The sequence below is a fragment of the Sapajus apella genome, unplaced genomic scaffold (assembly GCF_009761245.1).
Source record: "Sapajus apella isolate SASKATOON/1434 unplaced genomic scaffold, GSC_monkey_1.0 scaffold91, whole genome shotgun sequence".
In the NCBI taxonomy this organism is placed as follows: domain Eukaryota; kingdom Metazoa; phylum Chordata; class Mammalia; order Primates; family Cebidae; genus Sapajus; species Sapajus apella.
Window position 1 is genome coordinate 1,626,408 of NW_022437031.1, and position 23,276 is coordinate 1,649,683.

Consider the following 23,276-nt stretch of genomic DNA (forward strand, 5'->3'; position numbering starts at 1 on the left):
TTTCTCTGGCCAGGACTTTACATACTATTTTAAATAGGAGTGGTAAAAGAGGGTAACTTTGTCTTCTGCCAGTGTTTAAGTGAAATGCTTTCAGCTTTTGCCCATTCAGTATGACATTGGCTATGGGTTTGTCATGGATGGCTCTTAATTTTTCTGAGGTATGTTTCTTGAATACCTAGATTTTTGAGAGTTTTTGACATGAAGAGGTGTTAAATTTTATTGAAAGCCTTTTCTGCATCCATTAAGATGGTCACATGATTTTTGTCTTTAGTTCTGTTTATGTGTGGAATCACATTTATTGATTTGCCTGTGTTAAACCAACCTTGCATACCAGGGACAAAGGCTACTTGATTGTAGGGGATGAGTTTCTGATGTGATGCTGGATGCAGTTTGCTAGTATTTTGTTGAGGATTTTTGCATCAATGTTTGTCAAGGATATTGGCCTGAAGTTTTCTTTTACTGTTGTGTCTTTGCAAAGTTTTGCTATCAGGGTGATAACTTATAGAATGAGTTAGGGAGAAGTTGCACCTCCTCTATTCTTTGGAACAGTTTCAGAAGAAATGATATCACCTCTTCTTAGAATATTTGGTAAAATTTGGCTGTGAATCAATCTGGTCCAGGGCTTTTATTGGTTGGTAGGCTATTTATTACTGATTAAATTTCAGAGCTCATTATTGGTTTGTTCAATGATTCAATTTCTTCCTGGTTCAGTCTTGGAATGGTGTATGTGTCCAGGAATTTATCAGTTTTTCCTAGATTTTCTAGTTTCTGTGCATAGATGTGTTCATAATAGTGTCTTACAGTTACTTGTATTTCTATAGGGTTAATGGTTACATCTCTTTGTCATTCCTGATTGTGTTTATTTGGTTCTTCTGTCTTTTTTGCTGAATTATCAGTTAGTAGTCTATATTATTAATTGTTTTGAAAAACTACTCAGCTTCTGAAATTATTGATCTTTCTAATGTTTATTTTGTGTCTCAATCTCCTTCAGTTCAGCTCTTACTTTGTTTATTTCTTGTCTTCTGCTCACTTTGGGGTTGCTTTTTCGCTTCCTTCTCTAGTTCTTTTCATTGTGATGTTAGGTTGTTAATTTGAGATCTTTCTAACCTTTTCATGTGGCTATTTAGTACTATAAATTTTGCTCGCTTAACAGTGTGTTAACTGCATTCCAGAGATTCTGGTATATTGTATCTTTGTTATCATTAGTTTCAAAGAACTTCTTGATTTCTTCCTTAATTTTATTATTTACCCAAAAATATTCCAGAGCAGGTTGTTTAATTTCCATGTAATTACATGGTTTTGAGCAATTCTTTTAGTCTTGAATTCTATTTTTATTGCACTGTGGTCTGAAAGAATAGTTGCTATGATTTTTGTTCTTTTGCATTTGCTGAGGATTATTTTATGTCTGATTGTGTTGTCCGTTTTAGAGTATGTGCCATGTGTAGATGAGAAGATTGTATATTCTTTTGTTTTGGGGTAGAGAGTCCTATAGATGTCTATCAGATCCATTTGCTCCAGTGTTGAGTTCAGGCCCTGAATATCTTTGTTAACTTTTTGCCTTGATGATCTAATGCTGTCAGCGGAGTGTTGAAGCCTCCCATTATTATTGTGTGACACTCTATGTCTCCTTGAAGGTTTCTAAGAACATGCTTTGTAAATCTGAGTGCTTCTGTTTTGTGTGCATGTATATTTAGGATAGTTAAGTCTTCTGGTTGAAGAAGACCTTCACCATTATGTAATACCATTCTTTGTCATTTTTTTATCTTTGTTGGTTTAAAGTATGTCTTATCTGAAATGAGAATTGAAATCCCTGATTTTTCTGTTTTCCATTTGCTTGGTAGATTTTTCTCCATTCCTTTTGAGCCAATGTTTGTCATTGCAAGAGAGATGGGTCTCTTGAAGACAGCATATCATTAGATCTTGCTTCCTTAATCAGCTTGCTCCTCTGTGCCTTTTAATTAAGGTGTTGAGCCCATTTACATTCAAGGTTAATATGATATGTGTGGATTTGATCCTGTCATCATTAATCATTTTTATGTTGCTGGATTCAACTCACCAATATTTTGTTGAATATTTTCAGGTCTATGTTCATGAAAAATACTGGCCTGACATTTTCCTGTATTGTCTTCATCTGGACTTTTTTAAATTAATTTTTTATTTTTAATTTTTTGGGGTACATAGTAGGTGTATATCTTTATGGGTTACATGAGACATTTTGATACAGGTGTGTGTTGTGTATTAATTATATCAGGGTGGAGTATCCATCACCTCAAGCATTTATTCTTTGTGTTACAAACCATCCAATTATACCTTTAATTATTTTAAAATTTACAATTAAATTATTTTTGATGATAGCCTGTTGTGCTAGCAAATACTAGATATTAATCATACTTTCTAAATACTTTTTGTACTTGATAACCATGTCCTCTTTTCCCCATCCACTACATTTCTCAGCCTCTGTTAACTATCCTTCTACTCTCTATGTTCATCAGTTAAATTATTTTAAATTTTAGCTCCAACAAATATGTGTGAACATGTGAAGCTTGTCTCTCCTTTGACTGGCTTATTTCACTTAAAATTTTAAAAAATGATATCTCACTTAACAAATGACAGGATCTCATTTTTTTTAAGACTGAATTTTACTCAATTGGATATAGGTACCACATTTATTACCCATTCATCTGTCAACAGCCACTTAGTTTGCTTCCAAATCTTAACAATTGTTAACAGTGCTTCAATAAAGATGGGAGTGCAGGTATATCTTTGATATACTGATTTCCTTTCTTTTGGGTATATACCTAGTTCTGGAATTGCTGGATCATATGGTAGCTCTGTTTTTAGTTTTGTGAGGAACTTCCAAACTCTTCTCCATAGTGGTTGCACTAATTTACATTTCCAGCAACAGTGTACAAGTGTTTGTCTTTTCTCCACATCCTCACCAGCATTTGTTATTGCCTGTCTTTTGGATATAAGCCAATTTCACTGGAGTAAGAGGATATCTCATTGTAGTTTTGATTTGCATTTCTGTGATAATCAGGGATGTTGAGCACCTTTTCATATACCTGTTTGCCATTTGTATGTATTCTTTTGAGAAATGTCTATTAATATTTTCTGTCCATTTTTTAAATTAGATTATTTGATTTATTCCTGTAGAGTTGTTTGGCTCCTTATATGTCCTGGTTATTCATCCCTTGTCAAATGGATAGCTTGCAAACATTTTCTACCATTATGTGGGTTGTCTGTTATTTTGTTGATTATTTCCTTTTCTGTGCAGACAGTTTTTAACTTGATGCAATCCCATTTGACCATTTTTGCTTTGATTGCCAGTGCTTGTGGGGTATTACTCGAGAAACATTTTCCCAGTCCAATGTCTTGGAAAGTTTCTCCAATGTTTTTTCAATAGCTTCATAGTTTAATGTCTTGATTTATTTTTAAGTTCTTAATCTATGTTTATTTGTGGTTTTTTTGTATATGGAGGGATATAGGGGTCTAGTTTCATTCTTCTGCTTAGGTATATTCAGTTTTTCCAGAACCATTTTTTAAAGAGACTGTCCTTTCCCCAATTTATGTTCTTGGCAACATTGTCAAAAATGAATTCACTGTAGATATATGTTTGTTTCTGGGTTCTCTATGCTGTTTCATTGGTCTATGTCTCTATTTTTATATCAGTATCATGCCATTTTTGTTGCTATAGTTCTGTAATATGAATGTAAGTTAGGTAATGTAATTCCTACAGTTTGTTGTTGTTGTTGTTGTTGTTGTTGTTTTGTTTTTGTTTTTTTTCCCTTAGGATAGATTTGGCTATTCTGAGTCTTTTGTGGTTCCATATAAATTTTAGGATTTTTCTTTTCTTTTTTCGTGAAGATTGTCATTAGTGTTTTGACAAAGATTGTTTTGAATCTGTAGATTGCTTTGGGGATATAGACACGTTAACAATATTGATTCCTCTAATCCATAAACATGGGATATATTTCCATCGTTTCATGTCCTCTTCAATTTCTTTTATCAGTGTTTTATAGTTTTCATTGTAGAGGGCTTTCACTTCTTTGGTTAATTCCTAGGTATTATATTTATATTATTTTATTTGTAGTTATTAGAAAAGTGATAACTTTCTTCATTCCTTTTTCAGATTGTTCAGTGTTGCCATATAGAAATGCTACTAAATGTGTATGTTGATCTTTGTATCCTGAAACTTTACTGAATTTGTTTATTAGTTCTAATAAATGAAAGAGGAGACATTAAAATTGATACCACATAAATGCAAAGAATCATAAGATGCTATTGTAAACAATTATCTGCCAAAAATGGATAACTTAGAAGAAATGCATAAAGTCCTAGACACATACCAGACCAATAACAAGTGAGAAGACTTAATCAATAGCAAAAATTTTTCAATTAAAGAGAAGCTCAGGACCCAATGGCATCAGAGCTGAATTCTAAAAAACATTTAAAGAAGAACTAATATCAATTTTTCACAAACTTTCAAAATATCAAAGAGAAGGTCACACTTCAAAACCTTTTTTACAAGACCAGCGTTACCCTGATACCAAAGCCAGACAGACACTACAAGAAAAGAAAACTACAGGACAATATCCTTGATAAATATAGGTGCACAAATATTTAACAAAATGCTGGTAAACAAAATTCAACAGCACATTAACAGGATCTTTCACCATGATGAAGGGGATTTATCCCTGGATGGTTATACAAGGATGGTTCAATATTCAAAAATCAATAAATATGTTACACCCTGTTAAAAGAATGAAAGACAAAAGTGATACTATCATCTCATTAGATTCAGAAAAAGCATGTGACAAAATTCAGCATCCCTTCATGATAAAAACTCTCAATGAATGAGGTATAGGAGAAATGAACCTCAGCACAATAAAGACCATATACAATAAACCCACAGATGATAACATTATACTGAACAGGGCAAAGTTAAAAGGTTTTTCTCCAAGATTTTGATCCATATAAGGATCCCCATTCCCTCCACTTATATTTAACAACTATCATAAGTTCTTGCCTTAGCAATAAAGCAAGAAGAAATAAATAAAAGGCATCCAAATTAGAAAGGAAGAAGTAAAATGTTGCTGTTTACTGATTACCCAATTTTATATATAGAAAACTCTGAAGATTCCATTAAAGAAACTATTAGAATTGGTCAATAGATTCCACACAGTTGCAGGGTACAAAATCAACATACAAAAATCAGTAGTGTTTCTATAGACTAACAACAAACTTTCTATAAAAGAAATAAAGAAAATAATCCTGCTCGGAAGTGGAGGATCCAAGATGGCTGGCTGAGGATCCAAGATGGCCAAATAGGAAGAGCTCTGGAGTGCAGTTCCCAGCAAGAACAATGCAGAGGATGAGTGTCCACCACATTTCCAAACAAATTTTCACCACCCACAGACCAAGAGATTCCTGGGCCGAAAAGCACCACAAGTTTTCAGCATGGTGGTTTCAGCTGGTGCCAGGTTGGTGCACAGAAACTCACACAAATCTGAGCGGCAGTTTCAACTGGTGCCTGGAATGCCTGGGAGACAGAGCTGCCCATTCAACTGAAAAGGAAGGGACAGAGACAGGGAGCCAGACTATCTGTCTCAGTAGGTACCACTCCCACAAAACAAGCAACCTGAAATGCTCTGGATTGGGAGTTTCACAGCAAGCACAGCTGGACCCAGGATGGTACAGCTCAGTTGGGGGAAGGGTAGCAGCATGACAGGAATGTATAAATTAAGCCGACCTTCCTAGGACAGAGCACCTGGGAAAAGAGGCGGTTATGAGTTCCACTGCAGCAGACTTAAAAGTACCTGCCCGGGGGAGAGATCCATGATGGCTGAATAGAAACAGCTCCAGAATGCAGTTCCCAGCAGGAACAGCACAGAGGGTGAGTGCTCACTGCATTTCCAAACAAGTTTTCACTGCCCCCAGATCAGGAGATTCCCAGACAAAACACACCAAGAATTTCCAGTGCAGTAGTTTCAGCTGGTGCCACGTTAGTGCACAGAAACTCACACAAGTATGGGCGGCTGTTTCTATGGGCGCCTGGAGCATCTGGGAGACAGAGCCACCCATTCAACTGAAAGGAAGGGGGCTCAGAAAGGGAGCAAGGTGATCTGGCTTGGTGGGTACCACCCCTACAAAACAAGCAATCTGAAATGCTCTGGATTGAGAGTTTCTCACAAAGCACAGCTGGACCCAGGACAGTCCAGATCAGTGGGGGAAAGGGTGTCCCCACTACTGAGGCAGTCTGCCACTATCAAGGCAGTTCACATAGGAGCTGGGCAGAGCCTGTGGCAGCTCAGCAACACCTCTGCTGGCAAACTGTGACTAGACTACTCCATGTAGGGCAGGGCATCTATGAAAAAAGGCAGTAGTATGACAGGAACTTATAAAGCCAACCTTCCTAGGACAAAACACCTGGGAAAAGAGGCGTTATAAGTTCTGCTGCAGCAGACTTAAAGGTACCTGCCCAGCAGCACTACATGGAACAGCAGAGCTCCCAGCACAGCATTTGAGCTCCTACATGGGACAGACTGTCTCCTTAAGCAACTCCCCTACCCCCATATACCAAAAGAGACACCTCATAAAGGAGAGCTCAGGCCAATATCTGGTGGGTACCCTTCTGGGACTAGGACAGCAGAGAAAGAAACCGGAAGCAACCCTTGCTGTTCTGCAAGGCAATCTCCAGATGAGCGGGGTCTGGAGTGGACCTCCAGTGGTCCTGCAGCAGAGGAGTCTGACTGTTAGAAGGAAAACAAGAAGCAGAAATAAATAGCTTCAACATCAACAAAAAGGATGTCCATTTAGAGACCCTATCCAAAAGTCATCAGCTACGAAGACCACAGGTAGATAAAACCACTAAGGTGGGAAGAAAACAGCTCAAAAAGGATGAACACACCAAAAACCAGAATACCTCTCCTCCTCCAAGGGATCACAACTCCTCACCAGCTAGGGATCAAAGATGGATGGAGAATGAATCCGATGAATTGACAGAAACAGATTTCAGAAGGTGGATGATAACAAACTTCTCAGAGCTAAAAGAACATGGGCTAACCCAATGCAAAGAAGTTAAGAACTTAGATAAAAGGTTAGGTGAGTTGCTTACTAGAATAAACAGCTAAGAGAAGAATATAAAAGTCTTGATGGAGCTGAAAAACACAGCACAAGAACTTCATGAAGCATACACAAGTTTCAATAGCCAAATCAACCAAGTCCAGAAGAAAGGATATCAGAGATTGAAGATCAACTCATTGAAATAAAATGAGAAGTCAGGAATAGAGAAAAAAGAGTGAAAAGAAATGAACAAAGCCTCCAAGAAATATGGGATTATGTGAAAAGACCTAACCTACATTTGATAGGTGTACCCGAATGTGACAGAGAGAATGAATTCAAACTAGAAAACACTCTTCAGGATATTATCCATGAGAACTTCCCCAACCTAGCAAGGCAGGCCACCATTCAAGTCGAGGAAATACAGAGAACACCACAAAGATATTCCTCAAGAAGAGCAACCCCAAGGCACATAATTGTCAGATTCACCAAGGTGAAAATGCTAAGGGCAGACAGAGAGAAAGGTCAGGTTACCTACAAAGGGAAGCCCACCAAACTCACAGCAGATCTCTCGGTAGAAACCCTACAAGCCAGAAGAGAGTGGGGGCCAATATTCAACATCCTTAAAGAAAAGAACTTTCAACCTAGAATTTCATATCCAGCCAAACTAAGCTCCATAAGTGAAGCAGAAAGAAAATCGTTTATGGACCAGCAATTGCTGAGAGATTTTGTCACCTCTGGGCCTGACTTACAAGAGCTCCTGAAAGAAGCACTAAACAAGGAAAGGAACAACCGGTACCAGCCACTGCAAAAATGTACCAAATGGTAAAGAACATCAACACAATGAAGAAAATGTCTCAACTAATGGGCAAAACATCCAGCTAGCATCAAAATGCCAGGATTAAATTCACACATAACAATATTAACCTTAAATGTAAATGGACTAAATGCCCTAATCAAAAGGCACAGACTGGCAAATTGGATAAAAGTCAAACCCATCAGTGTACTGCATTCAGGAAACCCATCTCATGTGCAAGGACACACATAGGCTAAAAATAAAGGAGTGGAGGAAGATTTATGAAGGAAATGGAGAGAAAAAAAAAGCAATAGTTGCAATCCTAGTCTCTGATAAAATGAACTTTAAACCAACAAAGATCAAAAGAGACAAAGAACGGAGTTACATAATGGTGAAAGGATCAATACAACAAGAAGAGCTAACTATCCTAAATATATACACACCCAATACAGGAGCACCCAGGTACATAAAGCAAGTTCTTAACGACCTACAAAGAGACTTAGAACCCCACACAATAATAGTGGGAGACTTTAACAATCTACTCTCAATATTAGACAGAACTATGAGACAGAAAATTAACAAGGACATCCAGGACTTGAAGTCACATCTGGACCAAGTGGATCTAATAGACATCTACAGAAATCTCCACCCCAAATCCACAGAATATACATTCTTTTCAGCACCTCATGGCACCTACTCTAAAATTGACCACATAAATGGAAGTAAATCACTCCTCAGCAAATGCAAAAGAACAGAAATCATAACAGTCTCTCAGACCACAGTGCAATCGAATTACAACTCAGAATTCAGAAACTAACTCAGAACCACACAACTTCATGGAAACTGAACAACTGGCTCCTGAATGTTGACTGGAAAAACAATGAAATGAAGGCAGAAACAAAGATGTTCTTCAGAACCAATGAGAATAAAGACAAAACATACCAGAATCTCTGGGACACATTTAAAGCAGTGTCTAGAGGGAAATTTATAGCAATAAATGCCCACCACAGAAGTGAGAAAAAATCTAAAATCAACACCTTATTCTCAAAATTGAAAGAGCTAGAGGAGCAAGACCAAAAAAAAAAAAAAAAAATCAACTGGCAGAAGACAAGAAATAACTAAGATCAGAGAAGAACTGAAGGAGATAGAGGCACAAAAAAATCCTTCAAAAAATCAATAAATACAGGAGTTGGGTTTTTTTTTTTTAATCAACAAAATAGGCAAAACGCTAGCCAGATTAATAAAAATGAAAAAGGAGAAGAATCAAATAGACACAATAAAAAACGATAAAGGGGATATCACCACTGACTCCACAGAAATACAAATTAGAATCAGAGATTACTACAAACAACTCTATGCATGTAAACCAGTAAGCCTGGAAGAAATGGATAAATTCCTGGACATCTGCACCCTCCCAAGCCTAAACGAGGAAGAATTTGAAACCTTGAATAGACCAATAACAAGGGCTGAAGTTGAAGCAGCAATTATAGCCTACTAACCAAAAATGTCCATGTCCAGACAGGTTCATAGCAGAATTCTACCAGACGTACAAAGAGGAGCTGGTACCATTCCTTCTGAAACTATTCCAAACAATAGAAAAAGAGGGAATCCTTCCCAAATCATTTTATGAGATCAACATCATCCTAGCTACTTGGGAGGCTGAGGTGTGTGGAATGCTTGAGCGCTGATTGCATCACTGCACTCCGGGCTAGATGACAGAGTGAGACACTGTCAAAAAAAAAAAAAGATTTAAAAGCAGGGACTCAATCAGATCTTTGTACACCAATGTTCATAGCATAGCAACATAATCCACAATAGCCAAAAGATGGAAACAATTTGTGTCCATCAACAGGTAAACGATGGATAAGCAAAATGTGACACATATATATATGTAATGGAATATTATTCAGCCTTAAGCCTTAAAAGGAATATAATTCTGGATATATGCTACAACATGGATGAACTTTGAAAACATTGTGCTAAGTAAAATAAACTAGATACAAAATTCCAGATACTGTAAGGTTCCACTTATGTGGGGAACCTAGAATAGGCAAATTCATAGAGACTGAGAATAGAATAGAGGTTACTGGGGGCTACAGAGAGAGAGAGAAATTTACATTATTATTTAATTAGTACATACTTTCTGTTTGAGGTATTATTGAAAATGTTCTGGAAATGGATAGTGGTGATGGTTGCATAACATTGTGAAAGTAGTTAATGCCATTGAACTCTACACTCAAAATGAAGAAAATCATAGAGTTTTAAAAGTTTTATCTACAAATATCTTTAATATGCTTAGTTAATTTCTATATACTTAATTCCTAGATACTAGATTGTTTTCATTGTTACTGCAAGTGCTATCTTATATATCAGAGAAATGTTATTAATTTTTGTAAGATGATTTTTATTTGGCATGCTAAACTCACTTATCAGTTTTAATAGTTTATTTTTTGGTATTTCATGTCTGCAAATAATGAAAACTTTATGCCTTCTCTTCCCATACTCATGCCTCTTTTTAAAAAATTCTATACTGAGTTGGGTAGAAACTCTCATACTCTGTGAAATAGTATGAGTGATAATAGGCATGGATCTTGATCTCAATCTTAAATGGGATTTTATTTAAAGTTCCTCTATTAAGTACATATGGTCCCTACCTTATAATGGCTCCAGTTATGATTTTTTGACTTTAAGATGGTGCAAAAGCAATATGCATTCAATAGAAACTATACTTCAAGTTTCCACACAACGATTCTGTTTTTCACTGTCACTACAGTATTCAATAAATTACATGAAATATTCTTTCTTTTTAATGTAAAATAGGCTTTGTGTTCAATTATTTTTCCCAATTGTAGGGTAATGTAAGTGTTCTGAGCATGTTTAAGGCAGGCCAGGCTAAGTTGTGTTCAGTAGATTAGTTATATTAAATGCATTTTTGACTGACGGTATTTTCAATTTACAATGAGTTTAACAGGAAGTAACCCCAACATAAGTCAAGAAGCACCTACATGTTTGCTGGGTTTTTTTGTACGTAACCTCTACAAAGTTAGTAAGTGTTCTTTTTATTCCTAATTTACTAAGACTTTTTGTTGTTACTGTCAATAAGACTTGAAAGTTATCAAATATTTTTCCTGCTGCAATATGTCTGTCTTCTTTAACAGACTATGAACATCATGAGTGCAGGCCTCAAGTCTGTCTTCCTCACTGTTATATTTCCAATGTTCAGCACTATTCCTGGTACATAGTGCTTACACAACGAAGCTCACTACATTCTTTCAGTAAAGACAATTTGTTAATTGTATAACTCAAATGATACTGAGCATCTCACTAGTTTATGGACTCTCTTTAATCCCATGGCACTGTGTTATTCATCTACCGCAATCCTCTAGCATCTAGCCTTGTCCTGGCACATAACCAGTGCTCAATTTGCAGCTTATGAACGGATTTCATTTTTGATTTTTTTTTAATCTCATCATTTGAATGTATAATTGTAAAAGCATTATTTGTCTTGTCAGGCCACATTTAGATTTTCTCCTTGGAAAATAGGAATTCTTCACCTGTATTCTAGGAACTGGGGTAGCTATACCACCAACACCATCCTTTCTCTTTCTTGACTTCCTACTCATTGTGTAGACCACACAGCCCAAAACTCAACACTCATTTTTATCAATATTAACAAAGTAATTGCTATTTCCTATGTGCCAGGTACTGTGATAAGCACTTTGATATTTACATTCACATCTCCATTAGATAAATACCAGTATTAGCCTAATTTTACAGATGGGGAAAGTCAGGAAATTTTACACAACATATAATTGGCAAATCTGGAATTCAAATTCAAACCCAGGTGAGTCTGATTCCAAAGGCACACACTCTCAACCATTACATCAGTGGCTTTCAAATATCTGTCCACACCCTACAGTAAGAAATTTGCTTTAAATTGGAAATCTCTACACTTATGTACATATGTATATAACACACATATGTATGTGTATATGTATAACATATATATATATATATATATATATATATATATATTACATACTTAACAGAAAGTTTCACAAACCAGTACCTGGAATGACTGCTATTTTTTATTCTATTCTGTTCTGTTCCTTGAAACACAAATATCTATACCTAGTACTGATTTCACAACTCATTAATGAATTGTGACCTCCCAGGTTTGAAAACATTGCACTACACTGTGCTAAATCCTCAAACTTATTCATCCTTCACCACTGCCATTGCTACCACCTTAGTCTAGGACACCATCATCTCATGCTTGAATTACAGAAAGAACCTCTTCACTGGGTCTTTTGCTCTTGTCCCATTCTTTTTTTTTTTTTTTTTAAATTTTTAATTTTGGGGGTAAGTTTAGAAGTTTTAGGATTGTTACATAGGTATACACATGCCACGGTGGTTTGCTGCCTCCATCCCCTTATCACCTACTTTAGGTATTTTTCCCAATGTTATCCCTCCAGACCCCTCACTATCACTCTCCTAGTCCTGCACCCCCCAACAGACCCCAGTATGTGACGTTCTTCTCCCGGTATCCATGTGTTCTCATCGTTCAACATCCACCTATGAGTGAGAACATGTGGTGTTTGGCTTTCTGTTCTTGTGTCAGTATGCTGAGAATGATGATTTCCAGATTCATCCATGTCCCTGCAAAGGACATGAACTGATCTTCTTTTATGGCTGCTTAGTATTCCATGGTGCATATGTGCCACATTTTCTTTGTACAGTCTAACATTGATGGACATTTGGGTTGGTTCCAAGTCTTTGCTATTGTAAACAGTACCACAATGAACATACGTGTGCATGTGTCTTTATAATAGAACAATTTATAATCCTTTGGATATATACCCAGTAATGGGATTGCTGGGTCAAATGGTATTTCTAGTTCTAGCTCCTTGAGGAATCACCACACTGTCTTCCACAATGATTGAACTAATTTATACTACCACCAACAGTTTAAAAGCATTCCTATTTCTTCACATCCTCTCCAGCATCTGTTGTCTCCAGATTTTTTAATGATCACTGTTTTAACTGGCATAAGATGGTCTCTCAATGTAGTTTTGATTTGCATTTCTCTAATGACCAGTGATGATGAACATTTTTACATGTATTTATTGGCCACATAAATGTCTTCTTTTGAAAAGTGTCTGTTCATATCCTTTGCCTACTTTTTAATGGGGTTGTTTGTTTTTTTCTTTTAAATTTGTTTTAGTTCTCTGTGGATTCTGGATAATAGCCACTTGTCAGATGTGTAGCTTGCAAAATTTTTTTCCCATTCTATTGGTTGCCAGTTCACTATGATTGTTTCTTGTGCTATGCAGAAGCTCTTAAGTTTAATTAGATCCCATTTGTCTATTTTGGCTTTTGTTGTCATTGCTTTTGGTGTTTTAGTCATGAAGTCCTTGCCTATATCTATGTCCTGAATGGTATTGCCTAGGTCTTCTAGTGTTTTTATGGATACCAAAACCTGGCAGAGACACAACTAAAAAAGAAAATTTCAGACCAATATCCATGATGAACATCAATGCAAAAATCTTCAATAAAATACTGGCAAACCTAATGCAACAGCATATCAAAAAGCTTACGTATCACGGTCAAGTAGGCTTCATCCCAAAGATGCAAGGCTGGTTCAACATATGCAAATCTATAAACGTAATCCGTCACATACACAGAACCAAAGACAAAAACCACATGACTATCTCAATAGATACAGAAAAGGCCTTGGACAAAATTCAACAGCTCTTCATGCTAAAAACTCTGAATAAACTAGGTATCGATGAAATGTATCTCAAAATAGTAAAAGTTATTTACAACAAACCCACAGCCAATATCATACTGAATGGGCAAAAACTGGAAGCATTCCCTTTGAAAACTGGCACTAGACAAGGATGCCCTCTCTCACCACTCCTATTCAACATAGTATTGGAAGTTCTGGCAAGAGCAATTAGGCAAGAAAAAGAAATAAAGTGTATTCAATTAGGAAAAGAGGAAGTCAAACTGTGTCTATTTGCAGACGACATGATTGTATATTTAGAAGAGCCCATCGACTCAGCCTAAAATCTCCTTAAGATGATAAGCAACTTCAGCAAAGTCTCAGGATACAAAATCAGTGTGCAAAAATCACAAGCATTCCTATACACCAATAACAGATAGAGAGCCAAATCATGAGCTCTTGCCCCATTTTTAACACAAGAGCAAGAGGAATCATTTCCAAGTCTCAAGCATGTCAATCCTTTATTCAAAACTCTCCCAAAATTTCCCATCACATTCAGAATAAAATCTGAACTCCCAATCAGCCATAGAGGCTTGCATGTGTAGGTAGACACTGCCTAGCTCTCTGATGTTGTTTTTCTCCTCTACGTTTGCTCACTATCCTCCAATCACATAGGCCTTCTTTGTATTCCTTGAACAGCACAGCTTGCTCCTGATAAAGGTTTTTGCACTTGCTTTCCCTCTATCTGGGTCGCTCTGTGTTCCAGTTTTCTTGTGCTTGGCTCTTTCTCCTTCTTCAGATCTTAGCACCAATGTCACATCTTCAGAGAGGAATAGTCTAACCACTCCGTATCAAAGAGTCACTTAAACAAACCCAGTTTTCTTTCTTATAATACCACCATCTTATTTTTCACACAGCACTTTATCACCATCCAAAATTACTTTGTTAATTTGTGTATATCATTATTGTCTGTCTGATTCACTGTTGCATTCCCAGCACCTGGAACAATGGAACAGAGTAGTTGTGAAATAATGTATTCGATAAAGGAGTGCCTCCTGGTCTATCCCCTCAACTTAAGTCTGAGAATAGGCAATGATTACATTTTTTCTGACTCTTCCAGGGCCCAGATTAAGCCATTTCCCACACTTTTGACACAATTTATGTTTGCCCATTGGTTATTTCAGATGGTTCTTATCAAGAGATGGGCAAGCCTTCTCTTTGTCCCTCCAAGAGGCAGGGAGAGGCAAGCATCCCAGTTCCTGCTTGAAGGACAGGAATGAAGGCCGGAGAGAGATTCATGAAAATTCTATAGCCAGGCAGTAGCTAGAATCCAAGCATTCTGGGAACTTGGACACCTTACATCTAAGTCTCATGATTTTAAGTGAAGAAGTCCTGTCCTAATCAATGCAGGACTCTGGAACCAGATGAAGCATGAGAGTCAAGGGGCTACTTTGCTTAAAGATGTGACACAGGGAAGAGAGGAGGCAATCTTCAGCCCTAGACAGCAGCCCTCTCAGACAAGGGATCTTGATGTCCCCTACTCACAAGGGGTCAGCCAGTGACAACGTATGTCCCTCAGTCTCAGGTGGCCCTAGCCAGGGTAAAAAGAAAAAAAAAAGCAGATTCAAGGGAATACAGTCTCTGGTTTATGGACCTCTGAAAGGTTGTCACTAGCAGAGGGAGCAGACTGCTCTGTGTTGCCCCAGGGTATTTAACTAAGACCTGTGGGTAAGATTTCCAGGGAGGTAGATATCAGCTAAGCACAAAGATAATATCAATGACAATATGTACTGCCTTGTAAAGCAATGAACTCTCTGTTACTAGAATTGCTCATGCAAAATTGTATTAGCACCAATTTAACTCATTTCCCCAACAGTGTTTTCACCTCAAAAGCTTCTTCCTTATGATACTTGTATGGCTGACTGATTCTTGGCCTTCAGATCTCAGCTCACATGTCCCTTTCTCAGAGAGGTCTTCCTGACAATCGAATATAGAGTACCAACCCAGGCAGTCTTATTTTTATTCTCTGCTCAACACTAACTGTCATCTAATACTTATTGTGTTAGTTTGTTGCCCCACACGCCCACCATCCCCTCTAAAATATAAGCTTCATGAGAGCGAGGACCTTCTTTTGTCTGTCTTATTTAATGTTATATCCCCAGAGGCTAGAGCACTGTGTATCTCATTGCTAATGCTCAATAAATACTTGTTGAATGGCTAAGTGAAAAGGCCAAATGACATATGTCAGAAATATTGCAGAAAAGATTTCTACATAGATAGACTTCTACATACTTCTGCATACATAGTAAATCTTGTACAAGATTTGCTAGATGACTTTTTTTTACACTAGATAAAGATATATTTTATGTTATAATATTACACAAATCTCTTTAAATATAGATGCAGTCTATGGCTATACCATCCTGAATGTGCCCAATCTTATCTAAATATGGATGAAAAAAGTCTCAATAATATGCTAAAAAAGTAAATCTATTAATATAAGAAGACTTATACTTCATTACTGAGATGTAACCCAGGAAAGCAATGTCTTTTTACATCTGAAAGTCAATTACTGTAACACACCATATTAATAGGATAAACTTCAACAACCACAGGATCATCCAAATAGATACTGAAAACTTCTTTGAAAAAGTTCCAGGCTCCTTCACAATGAAATGCTCAATAAACAATAAACAGAAGAGAACTTTCTGAATTTACTTTAAAATATGGATGAAAAACCCACAGTTAACATCACAAAAAGAAGTTTCCCATAAGAAAAAGAAAGTAGAATATGTATATAGTGGATAAGGATATCTAGTACCTGCCAAATAAGAAAAGTAAAAACTCCAATAATTAAAAAGGCTCATTTTTCAATGACCCATTAATGATAGAACAATTAAACAACTATATAAAAATTACTCTTACCTATAAATTAGAAATACATTTCAATTTACTCATAGATTTAACACTTTATAGTGAATAGAAAAAATTTAACTGCCTTTTAAAAAATTACCTGTTAAACTCATGTGCTATTGCTTAAAAAGTACCTACTGAAGTCTCACTGCAAAGCTTGCTTGCAAAAGCAGTGAAAATCTAGTCTAGATATTCTCTTTAATAATGAGCTACCAATAAACACAATAAATAACTCATATGCCCTTTCATTCATGTTTTGCATTTTCTTAACCACTCTAAAATAATTAGTTTGCATCAGGCTTTCCATATTACTTACATTTATAGGATTTCATTCCAATAGATGTCATGTGATCTTTAATATAATTAAAATAGAGTGCTTTTTTTGTATTTTCCATATTGCTATGCATAGTTGCGTAGTATGGGGTACATTCTTATATTTATAAGGTCCATCCCCAGTGTGCATTATCCTGTGTCTATGAATAAATATGAAAAAAAAATGAAGGCATTCCCACATTTTGGACATTTATAGAATTTTCCTCCACAATGAGTTATTTTATGTCATCCAATAGAACTGGAAGAATGAAAGGCTTCATAATATTTCTAACTTTCATAAGATTTTTCTTCAGAGTCCTTTCACATTTTCGAAACACATTGCTTCTAGTCATAGGGTTTTTTCTTCAGTTTGTTTTGTTTAATATCTTTGAAAGAAACCAAGAAAATTAAACTCTTTCCTGCATTTCTTCCATTCACAAGGTTTCACTCCAGTGAGTTCTTACATTCGAGAATCACCAGTGTGTCTGAAGGCTTTAACCACATTTTTTATAGGTTTGTAGAACTTTCATAGGGTTTATTTCTGGTATGATTTCTTTCATGGTTATAAAGATGGCTGGAACAACTGAAGGCTTTCCCACATTTTTTATATTCACAGGATTTCTCTCCACTGTGAGTTATTTTATGTCTATAAAGGTAACTGGGATGGCTGAAGGCTTTCCCACATTTCTTACAGTTACAGGATTTCTCTTCACAATGAATTATTTCGTGACTATAAAGCTTCCTAGGATGACTAAAGGCTTTGGCTTATTTCTGGTATGAGTTCTTTCATGGTTATAAAGATGGCTGAAACCACTGAAGGCTTTCCCACGATTTTATATTCACAGGGTTTCTCTCTACCACAAGTTCTTTTATGTCTATAAAAGTAACTGGAATGACTGAAGGCTTTACTGCATTTCTTATATTCATAGGATTTGTCTCCACAATGAGTTCCTTCATGTCTTTGAATAAAATTCTCAATAAACAATGAACAGAAGAGAATGACTGAAGGATTTACCACAATGCTTCTATTAATAGGGTTTCTCTCCAGGATGAGACTTTTTCATGGTTATTAAGATAAATAAAATATACAAAGGATTTACCACATTTCTTACACTCACAGGGCTTTCCTCCAAAATGAATACTTTCATGTCTTTTATTTTAAAAAAAAGGGAAAAGACAAATGATTTCCCACATTCCTTATATTCACTGGGCTTTGCTCCAGTGTAAGTTCTTTTATGTATTGGACAGGGAATAGAAAAACTGAAGAGTTTACAATACTGTTTACATTCATAGGGCTTATCTGCAATGGGAGTTCTCTGCTTTATTTGAAATAAACTGGAAAAATCTAAAGCTTTCTCACATAATGTACATTTGTAAGGTTCATTTACAATGGGAGTTACTATGTGTCTTTGAATACTTGTGAGATAAACGAGGGCTTTCTGATACTGTTTAGATTTAGATGGCTTCTCTCCACATTCTACATACTCAGTTTGTTTGTGTCCAGAGTGAGATATAATGTGCCTATGAAGGGATGAGTGATATATGAACATTTTTTAACACACTGCATTCATGTGGTTTTATGCCTGTGCTACTTTTTTGTTCGGAGTAAGATTTGGAATCTGGATGAAGGTTTATCTCTGCTGCCTATGTTATTTAATTTCACCTAGTCTTTTTATCATATGATTTCTGAAAAAAATGACTACTACATTATTAATGGTTGTCTCATTAATGACTTTCTATTTATTAAAAGGTCTTGACCTTAGATTGCAACCGATATCAGAAAATTCCAGGTTTTCTGCACTGACTAAAGTGTTTGAAAGTAAATGAATTTATTTCTCTACAATAGACCTTCCTCCATCATAGCTATTATCAAATATTTATATAGGCATTTTCTTAGCACTATTTCCAAGTGAACTACTTTGCAAACACTGAGCATTTACGTTACACAGAAATATATATTTTTGGTCAACATTTTTATAAATAAATATAGTTAAAGTTTCCTTATTTTTGGTTTGCTTGAAGTTAAAAGGCTGTGACATCCTGTGATTCCCTTATGGAATAACGCTTTCTCTTGTGAGTGGAAATTACCTTAAATCTCTGAAAGAATTTTTTGTACTGTTTTTCAATACGTTGGTGTCTCCATTGATTTCCTATATAACCCAAGTTCCTTAAGATTTGTTGCATCATATCTTTATGTAGATTTTTCCAGGAAGGAGCTAGCAAAGGCTGCTCTTCCCTGATAAAGGTCACAATCACATCTTCGAAGGCCACTGAGTCCATTTCCTGACTTCTTGGGTGTGCCAGCACCCTTTCTGCAGATTTCCAGTACCTGCAGGTCACAAGGCTTACAGAGGTTGTGATGAAGCCACCTTGGGATTCCAGGAGCTGAGGAGAAAGAGCAATAGAGATGGGACCCTGATCTCATGGCATGAAAACAAAGGTATCCCAAGATTGTGGAAAGCAGTTCCATTTTATCTGGCTGCACACCTGATTGGACCTACTAGATTACTTACTTTCTTTAACTTTTATTTTAGGTGTAGGGCTATGTGTGCAGGTTTGTTATATAAGTAAAATTGTGTCATGGGGATTTGGTGTACAGATTATTTTATCACCCAGGTACTAAGCATAATATCCATTAGTTATTTTTCCTAATCCTGTCCCTCCTTTCATCCTCATCCCTCAAGTAGACCCCAGTGTCTGTTGTTCCCCTCTATGTGTTCATGTGTTCTCATCATTTAGCTCCCACTTATAAGTGAGAACATGTGATATTCAGTTTTCTGTTCCTGCATTAGTTTGCTAAGGATAATAGCCTCCCAGCTCCATCCAGGTTCTTGCAATGGAAATTATCTTGTTCATTTTTGTGGTTGCATAGTATACCATGGTGTATATGTATCACATTTTCTTTATCCAGCCTACCATGGATGAACATTTAGGTTGATTCCATGTCTTTGCTATTGTGAATAGTGCGGCAATGAACATACACATACACTTGTCTTTAAGGTAGAACAATTAATATTATTTTGGGTATATACCTAACTTTTTAAGGTTTTTGCAGTTTCAAACACAAAGATATCAGAGCTTGTGACACATGTGAGGCAACCCTATGGGTCCCAGAGTTGTTCTTGAGAAGTGATTCTCAAAGTACAGTCCCCAAGCCAGGAACATCAGCATTATCTGGGAACTTGTTAGAAATGTAAATCCTTGAGCTTCATCTAGACCAACTGCACCTAGACCAACTGAATCATAAAATTCTTGTGGAGGGGACCAGAAATGTGTGTTTAAATATGCTCTTCAGGTGATTCTGATGCATGGTAAAGTTTGAGAATCACTAGTCTAGGGAAAGCAGTACTTGGCTCCCCATGGTAGTCCAACACACAGCAATAGGCAGGGCACACTCCTACTGCCATGGCTTCAACTGACACCTTTCTATATCTTGCCAAGCCCCGCTCCCAGGCTCTTGGTATCATCTTACATTCAAATTGTCTAAATCAGAACTTACAGAATTTTCCCCAATCCTGACTATTTTCCTTTGAGCCAAATTTTGTCCTTTACACAGAATCCCTCAGACTCAAAATCCTGAGTCCTGTTTCCCTCTCTCTTTCGAAGAGTTGCCAAATCTTGTTGATTCTTTTGGACAGCATCTTTTGCATTTATCTTTTTCTTTTCATCTCCACTGTTTTCCCCTTTCCATTTCTTCCCCTTCCCAGCCTGGTCCTTCATGGCCCCATCTCAGCTGGACTAGCTCCTAGCTGATCTTTCTGCCTCCAGCTTCCTCTAGGAGTCATAAATGGCCACTAGAGGTTTGTTCACAGGAGCTCCCACTCTAAATATAGAATACCCTTTACCCTTCTTACCATGAAGTGTGGCAATGTTGTTCAGAATAAAAAAGGATGCATTCTTGCAGGTAGGCTGCTTGAGTTCAAATACTGGTCTCACCTTGTATTAGTCCATTTTCACACTGCTATAAAGAAATACCCAAGACTGAGTAATTTACAAAGAAAAGAGGTTTAATTGACTCATAGTTCCACATGGTTGGGGATGCCTCAGAAAACCTACAATCATGGTGGAAGGCAAAGGGGAAGCAAGGCACCTCTTACATGGTGACAGAGAAGAAAGAAGGAGAAAACTGCCAAACACTTTTAAAACCATCAAATCTCGTGAGAACTCCTTCACTGTGATGAGGACAGCACGGGGTAAACTGCCCCAAGATCCAATCACCTCCCACCAGGTCCCTCCCTTGACATGTGGGGATTATAATTCAGGATGATATTTGGGTGGGAACATAGAGCCAAATCATATAATTGCACCCCTGGTCCCTCCCAAATCTTGTGCTTTTCAGATTTTAAAACCAATCATGCCTTCCCAACAGTTCCCCAGTCTTAACTCATTATAGCATGAATTCAAAAGTAAAAGTTCAAAGTCTCATCTGAGGCAAGGCAAGTCCCTCTCACCTATGAGCCTGTAAAATCAAAAGCCAGTTAGTTACTTACAAGATACAATGGGAGTACAGGCATTTGGTAAATGTTCCCATTCCAAATGGAAGAAACTGGCCAAAACAAAGCGACCACAGGACCCATGCAAGTCCAAAGTCCGGCTGGACAGTCATTAAACCTTAAAGCTCCAAAATCTCCTTTCACTCCATGTCTCACATCCAGGGAATGCTGATGCAAGGGTTGGGCCCCCAAGGCCTTGGGCAGCTCTGCCCCTGTGGCTCTGCAGAGTACAGCCCTCTTGGATGCTTTCACTGGCTGACATTGAGGACCTGCAGCTTTTCGGGTACACGATGCAAGCTGTCAGCGGACCTACATTTTTGGGGTCTGGAGGATGATGGCCATCTTCTCACAGCTCCTCTAGGCAGTGCGTCAGTGGAGACTGTGTGTGGGGAACCCAACCCCACATTTTCCTCCCATACCACCCCAGCAGAGGTTCTCCATGAGAACTCCACCCCTGCAGCAGACTTCTGCCTGACATCCAGACATTTCCATACATCCTCCGAAATCTAAGCGGAGGTTCCCAGAGCTCAACTCTTATCTTCTGCAACCAGCAGTCACAACACCATGTGGAAGCTACCAAGGACTGTGGCTTGCACCCTCTGAAGCCATGGCCAGAGCTGTGCTTTGGCCCCTTTTAGCCACGGCTGGAGCTGGAGCAGCTGTAACGCAGGGCACCAAGTCCCAGGGATGCACAAGCTAGTGGGGCCCTGAGCCTGGCCCAAAAAACTGATTTTCCTTTCTAGGCCTCTAGGCCTGTGATGGGAGGGGCTGCAGTGAAGATCTCTGACATGCCCTGGAGACATTTTCCTCATTGTCTTGGTGATTAACATTCAGCTCTTTCAGTACTTAAGCAAATTTCTGCAGCTGGCTTGAATTCTTCTTCAAAAAATGGGTTTTTATTTTCTACCACATAGGCTGCAAATTTTCCAAAACTTTACTCTCTGCTTCTCTTTTAAGCATAAGTTCCAATTTCAAACCATCTTTTTTTTGTGAATGCATATAACTGAACAGCTTCAGAATAAGCCAAGGAACCTCTTGAATGCTTTGCTGTTTGGAAATTTCTTCCACCAGATAACCTAAATCATCTCTCTCAAGTAAAAAGTTTCGGCTGGGTGCGGTGGCTAGAGCCTGTAATCCCAGCACTTTGGGAGGCCAAGGCGAGTGGAGGTCAAGAGATCAAGACCATCCTGGCCAACATGGTGAAACCCCGTCTCTACTAAAAATACAAAAATTAACCGGTTGTGGTGGCAAGTGCCTGTAGTCCCAGCTACTCCGGAGAGTGAGGCCGAAGAAGTGCTTAAACCCAGGAGGCGGAGGTTGCAGTAAGTGGAGATTGCGCCACTGCACTCCAGCCTGGCGACAGAGCAAGACTCCATCCCCCCCCCCAAAAAAGAAAAGTTTCACAGATCTCTAAGGCAGGGGCAAAAATGATGCCAGTCTTCTTTCTACAGCATAGCAAAAATGACTTTTACTCCAGTTCCCAATAAGTTTCTCATCTCCATCTGAGACCACATCAGTCTGGAGTTCATTGTCCATATCATTATCAGCATTTTGGTTAAAACTATTCAACAGTCTCTAGGAAGTTCCAAACTTCCTCACACCTTCCTGTCTTGTTCTAAGCCCTCCAAACTGTTCCAACCTCTTCCCGTTGCTTCCATATTTTCAGGTTATCTTTATTGCAGTACTCCACTATCCTGGTACCAATTCTCTGTATTAGTCCATTTTTAACACTACTATAAAGAAATACCCGAGACTGGGTAATTGATTAAAAAAAAAAAAAATGTGGGTTAATTGACTCACAATTCCTCGTGGCTGGAGAGGCTACAGGAAATCTACAATCATTGTAGAAAGTGAAGGCAAAGCAAGGCACTTCTTACATTGTGGCAGGAGAGCGAGAGAGAGAAGTGGGGAACTGCCAAACACTTTTAAAGTCATCAGATCTCCTGAGGACTCCCTCACTATCATGAGAACAGCATGG